Below are 7,212 nucleotides of genomic sequence, written 5' to 3'. Positions count from 1 at the left end.
TCTCAAACAAGAACAAATGTAGGGCGGGGCTTGATTTTGTCTGTGGGGAATTGATTGGATGGTTGTGATTTGCTATTGGTGGATCTCATGTGAGTGACAGGTTGCCCCGCCCTCATCATCAGAGAAAAGGAGAGATGCTGCAAGAGAGAGGAGAAGATATTCTGATTCAAGATTACCAGGAACATGAATTATGAAATATTCAAATAAAAACAAGAATTGTCCATTTTGATTTCATGCTGACTTGTTCCTGATCTTCTAATGAATGTTTCTTTAGTGCACGTTATTTTTAAGTAAAAACAAGCTTGTCCTCTTAAAGCATCTGACTGCATTCCTCATCCTGATGAATAATATCACGTCCTGCTCTAATAACCTGTTTCACTTGGAAATATGTTCGATTATGGAAGTAAAATGCATTTCATGTTGACTTTAATCAGGCAGCAACAATCCAAGCTCTCTAAAGTCACGTCTGATGTAGTTTCCTATCGCTGACCAAGTGATAAAAGCCCCATTAGTCGTGACTTTCTCAAGGATTACTTGGCAATGAAATGTCAGATTTGTGTTCAGGCCTCATTAGCACAAGAGGCCGCTGGGATCAATCCCAGACTGATTATATTTGGCCGCGGTGAGCGTACGGGATCCTGACACATGCTACGCATTACTCCAGGCAGATTACAGGAGGCTGGATGTCTCTTTTTCATGGCGTGTGCCGTATGATGCAGCGGATGTGGATATATAGGCCTCCCTGCCAGCTAGAGATGTGGATAGTAAAAAAACAGGCCGCTATGATGAACACAAATACATATTTGAGTCACGGTTACTGTGTTCATGTACTGCATGCGGGTTCCCGGATGTGTGTTTGATGGAGGATGTGGTGAGGTGAGGTCAGATGTCACACTACAGGTGAGTCAATATTGACAGAATGACACAGTGAGGACAGAGCATGATTCAGAGACTGTGTGTGTTCAGACGGACGGATAGAGAGAGAGAGAGAGAGAGAGAGACGGACGGAGGTGATCAAAGAGAGGAATTTGTTTGGAAGAATCACACTGTCTTCCTGCTCAAGGCTGAAAGAAAACATTAGAACAGCAGAAAACCAGATGTGCACAAACACACACACACACTCATTCATACACACACACACACAAACACACACACTCATTCATACACAAACACATCCACACACTCATTCATATACACACACACACACACACACACTCATTCATACACAAACACATCCACACACTCATTCATACACACACACACACACACACACACACACACACACATTCATACACACACACACACACACACACACACACACAAGCACACACCTAAACTCACTAACACACACACTCAAACTCACACGCTGATCCTCACACACACACATACACACACACACACACACACACGCACACTCAAACTCACACGCTGATCCTCACACACATACACACACACACACACCTAAACTCACTAACACACACTCAAACTCACACGCTGATCCTCACACACACACACACACACACACACTCAAACTCACACGCTGATCCTCACACACATACACACACACACACACACTCACACACGCACACACCTAAACTCACTCACTCACCAACACACACTCAAACTCACATGCTGATCCACACACACATACACTCAGTTACACACACACACACACTCACTCACTCACTCACTCAAACTCACACACATTCATCTACACAAACTCACACATTCATCCATACACACACGCACTCACACTTACACTCACACTGATGACGAGGGCGGGGCAACCTGTCACTCACATGAGATCCACCAATAGCAAACCACAACCATCCAATCAATTCCCCACAGACAAAATGAGAAGTGTTTCACTCAGATATATGACACAATAGAGAAGAAAAGAAGAGCTCAACTCCAGTTGTGGAATTATAAATAACATTATCAACTGTAAGCCTAAACAAATTTATTTAAACTGTGTGACATTTTACTTTTTACTTATATAAAATGTGAGGTGCTGTATGAAGTGATGTCATTGTTTGGTCTCCATTACTAAAATCTCCATTTCAGTGGAAAACGCTTGTCTTTACGGAGCCGGAGCTCATTCTCCATTGACTTACACTTGAATTTGGATCAGAAGGTTTGGAACGGCTGACCTTTAGGGCCAGTAAAGTGAAACATAACTCAAAGGGACACACGGGGGCTGGTAAACAGCAATGAAACCTGATTTTAAGGGGCCACTATGGGACCAGATGTCAGAGGTCACTGGCCGTCACACCTCCGTACCTCTAAACCAATGCCATGGTCAGTCAGTGTTCGCGCTGCGGGTCAGATCCATTATGAGCCGCGTTTAATGAAGCTGATGGTGGTTTTGAGGAGGGATTGTGGGTAGTTTAGCCCGAACCTGAGGGCGACATCTGCATCAGAGTTAACAAGAGCCCTCATCAGAGATCTGAGAGGGGCAAGGCTGTAATCCAGGGCCTCTTTTTCCTCTTGATTCTGACTTTACTGCTTCCCTTAATGATTTAAATTGTGCCCAATTAAGTGCGACTCAACTGCAGCATGAAGTTAAATGAGTTCACTGGAGCATGTGCTCAATTATCTGCGTATGAAGGGCTGTGATGGAGCACTTCTCCCGGGAAGACTAATGATCCCACGCTGGGAAGAGGCTTCAATTCCTTCTCAAAGTCTTTTCCACCTTTTTTTGATGCTGTACTCAAAGCTTGTGGCCGATTATCACTCATGTGATCAGGGACGTGGCAGTCTGAGCGGGTGTGTTAGTGGATCTCAGGAAAACATGCCCAGGTCACGTTTCTCAGCAAAATCAAGTGATTCATTTTCATTAAATTTTACAATGTAAATGTTATATATACATTTTTAATATATGCTTTATATACTTAATTTTTTCAAATATATATATGGGTCAATGACTTGATGGGTCATTTTTTTTTTTGTCCAAAGGCCTTAATAATAATAAAAAACAAAGATATGACATCCAAAGTATGTAAGGAAGTACAACTAGATCTCTTTTATTGAATCCAAGAGGTTTTAATTATATTTTTCTACATATAAAGGTATTTTGAAGATTTTGAAGTGTCAAAAGGTCATAGGTCAATACAGCCATTTCATTTGTGATTAAAATATCTTGTATATATTTTTTACTCTGGCATGATTTTATAACATCATATATCAACATAGTGCAGAATGGTATTAAAATTATAGAAGTCGTTGCTTTGTTATGAGAAAGAATGTCCGGAAAAATGAATTTCATTGATGTCATTCGGAGTAACCGATATAAAGGGACCATTTTGGATCAAGTCATGTGGTCAATATCATGTGACAGGATGTGACATCATTCAGACACCTGCAAAGGACCACATGGTCATGAAGCAAAGTAACTAACTCTCTTTTAACTATTTGAAAAATTCATGTTTTCACTTGATCATACGCATGTCCCGAAACATCAGGTCATTCGGTACAACCGCTATAAAACATGGAAAATGTTGTAATATTTTAAAAACTTGTACTAAATATAAAATGTTTGATTGTTCTTTTGCTAGCTAGATATCAGCCTGTTAGCATTGTTTGAAAATTTCGTAATTCGATAAAACCAAAAGTGTCACTCGGTAAAACCGAAATTTTGGTTAAACTGAATGACTTTTTTTGTTGACAAATTTTGCCCATCTTTTAAAAAATGAGGGGGAAAAAAAGTGTTAATTGATTATAAAAACCACATAATCTCATTGTTAACACTTAATAAAACTTCAAAATTAATTATATCTCCATTGTTTTTTTTACACTTTTAAAAACCTTATTCGTCAATGACCCATAAATATTTTTGTGCATTATAATCCTTTTCATTAATCCATCTTACATTTTTTTTTTTTTTTTATAATTCACATTTTCACTACTGTCATAGTTATTTTTACACTATTAAAGTTATAACATTTAATTTAATTTAATTTAATTTATTATTTAATTTAATTTAAATTAAATGCAGTAAAACCAATATTGCCATGCTGTATACTTTTTTTTAACATTTAAATATATATTTTAGTGTAATGTGTTTTTCATATATTTTAAAAAATATGATTTTTTTTTTTTTATTATTATTATGGCAATGAGAACTGAAGGTAAATGCCCTTAACTGTCATGAAAATAATGTAAAACAGTGTAAAAAAAAAAAAAAAAAAAAAAGGCCCTAAAGCAGGCTTCATGTTCTTTAAACAAAATAAAATTTCTCATTTCTTTCTATAGGTTTTGGGTGAAACATGACCTGCAGGTTTCCTCTTATTCATGAGTGTGATTAAGAGAGAAAGAGCATCTGATTGTCTTACTGCTGTTTCAACAGGTGAACTAAATTGTAGGATTGTGTGTAAGTTACTGTCTTTGTTGTGTAAGTAAACTGTTACATTGTCACTAAACCGTCAGCAGCACAAAAGCCCACTCGACCTCGCTGCCCTCTGTGTGTGTGTGTGTGTGTGCAGACGGTCATTGTGTCGTTATAGTCACCCTCTATAAAGCAGCTTCCTGCCCTTAAACACCCCGGGGTGCTGCTCCGTCCAGCCCTCTGTTCACAATGAGCTCTGCTCTTAACGACAGTCACAGAGAGTGTCAGAGAGAGGCTGAGATATGACGGCTGTACACTACGCTTCAGCTAGAGCACATTTACTCATGCAACACTGTAAGTTAAACTTTCCAGACGTCATCTGAACGGTCATGGAGCCGTTTGAGGGGGAAGGTGATAATGCTGATGAATATGAGCAAGAGTCAATGAGAAAAGGAAGGTTATGATGTCTGTCTGGTTGACAAAGTCTGACTTTAGTAGGTGATTTAGACCTTGTGTAGTTTACCATACTTGTTTGTATGTTAAAACCAACATTAATAACTAGTTTGCGTTTTTTTTTTTTTTTTTTTTCCAGCAATGACACACTAAATTGATGAAAAGTGACAGTAAAGACATTTATAATGTTGCAAAAGATTATTTTTCAAATAATGCTGTTCTTTTGAACTTTTTTATTAATCGAAAAATCCTTTGATCACAGGAATAAATTACACTTTACCATATATTCACATAGAAAACAGCTGATTTACATTGGAATAATATTTCACAATTTTTACTGTATTTTTGATCAAATAAAAGCAGCCACGGTGAGCAGAAGAGACTTCTTTTCAGAAAATCTTACTGACTCCAAACTTTTGGTAGTGTATATGAAGTCAGTTTTAGCAAGGTCAAGTGTTAGTGGCCCATACTTCAGTCACATCAAAGATGACATGCTTTCAGTATCATCTGGGCTCAATTCTACACTAAAGAATATGGTTTTCTGTGGGTGTCTGACCCGCGTTTGTCAGTGATAATCTCTCTAAGTCAATATCAGGCCAGCGAGGGCTACAGCAGTTGACCTCTCGCTATTCTTTAGGTCCGCGGGCATTGCTTTTTACAGTAGGATAACAGCGTTTTATTGTTCTTTATGGCTGTTCCTTTGTTAGGCCTGTGTTCTGATAACGGCCATTGGCAGGTCATTAAAGTCCCAGAACAGCCTCTCTTTTATGATAAGGAGTGGACACAACTGAGGTCTATCTGGAACAATAGCTGTTAACGGTCATAAATAGCAGCCAAACTCAGGGCCATCGCACCAGTCTGACCCTCAAAGCCGAACTCCGCAAAGCATGCTGGGATATCTCCAGCCAATACGCACAGCCTGACCCGCAGAGGTACTTGAAAGAATTCCATGGTGATGCAAATGGGCGAAACATATACTGATGTCTATGTTTAACCGTGTAGGTTTAGCAGTCTATTACAGGAACACAGTCGTCCATGTGATAATTGGCCCACATTAAGAGTCTGAATTTAGGACGCTGTCAAATATGGGTCAGTCCTTTGGGGCCCGAGTCTACAAGTGCCCTCGAGATCATGTTGAAGCGCAATAGCATTGGCCGTTAATGTCGGAGGCTCTTCCGTATGGGGTCCCGAGTGCGTCCGGACATGCTGGGTCAAAGCGGCCTTTCGGTTTTACAGCCCGGGAGGTTCGAGCCAGGTGTGAGGTGCTGTTTGAATCCCTGTGACCATGAGGGGGCCGGAGGGGGCGAGATTTACGACCCCTCTTGTGCTTAGAAAGGATCCCAGGTCAGGGATGTGTGACTCGTCCTGTTTTATATTCCACAGGAATCCTTGTTCAACCCTGAACTGTGAAACAAGAGCCACAACAGAACATCAGCGTGATGGATTGGTCTATTTTCAGGGTCGTCCTGAAAACGAGGATAGATAGAGTACTCACATTGAAGGGGCTCTTCTCGAGGGTTTTGGGAAACCATTGGTATTTTTGGCTCAGGAGTTTGTATAAATGACTTCATTCACATCCGTCAGTGTTTGGAGGGTGCGGCGGTCGCTGACCGGAGATTCGACACACTACAGCTCATTCACATTATGATTTACTTGCTCAGATTTGTCTCGTTTTCCAGTACAAATATCTAAGGTCTTTAAACAAGATGCTTTCACTTGAGAAAGTGAAAACCAGTTTATTTGTCTGACACCACTGAAAATATTGAGGAGGAGCAGCACCTATTGAGCTCGGTTTACTAACATTGAACATCTAAATGAGACCAAAACGATGTTGTTTGAGGCCTGGGAATGAAAGACGATGTGGTTGACGTGACTTCTTCCAGTTTTTGAAGTTGTGAATTCGAATCGAGGGCCAAAAATGTAGCAGTCAGCTTGTTCTTGAAATTCTGAAAACAAACAATCATCCTCTTTGACTCAAAATCAATCTCTTTTACATCTACAGTGTATTTTTTCAGTAGGTTACTCAACGTTTCGGATGCATGAAAAGCCTCTTAGCAAGTCAGAGGGTTTGTTTATCTTTCGGCAACCCGCTAAAACCAGGGGGTACAAATTCCCTCTTCCTCTTTGTTTCTCTAACACAAAGGGCTGTGCTTTGCTCCGAGTCCTGCTGTGTTTGCACCTCTGTGGCCTTGAACGCAACAATGGTGTTGTCCTCCAAAAAACCTCCATCCCATTACCAGCTCTTTTATTCAAGGCAGCAGTCGTAAAAAGCTCAGTGAACAGTCGGCATCTATTATAGGCTTCCTATATTTGTAGGTTTATGTTTTTGGAAAAAAGATATTGGATGGATTTTAGCCAATCCTGTTTGGCACGACAAGATCATTGGCCAGTTAACAGAGCTGTTGAATCTGACACTTTCTGCAGACCTCAAGGGA

This window comes from Ctenopharyngodon idella, chromosome 24 (genome assembly GCF_019924925.1).
Source record: "Ctenopharyngodon idella isolate HZGC_01 chromosome 24, HZGC01, whole genome shotgun sequence".
NCBI classification, from domain to species: Eukaryota; Metazoa; Chordata; class Actinopteri; order Cypriniformes; family Xenocyprididae; genus Ctenopharyngodon; species Ctenopharyngodon idella.
This window is presented reverse-complemented; position numbering follows the sequence as displayed.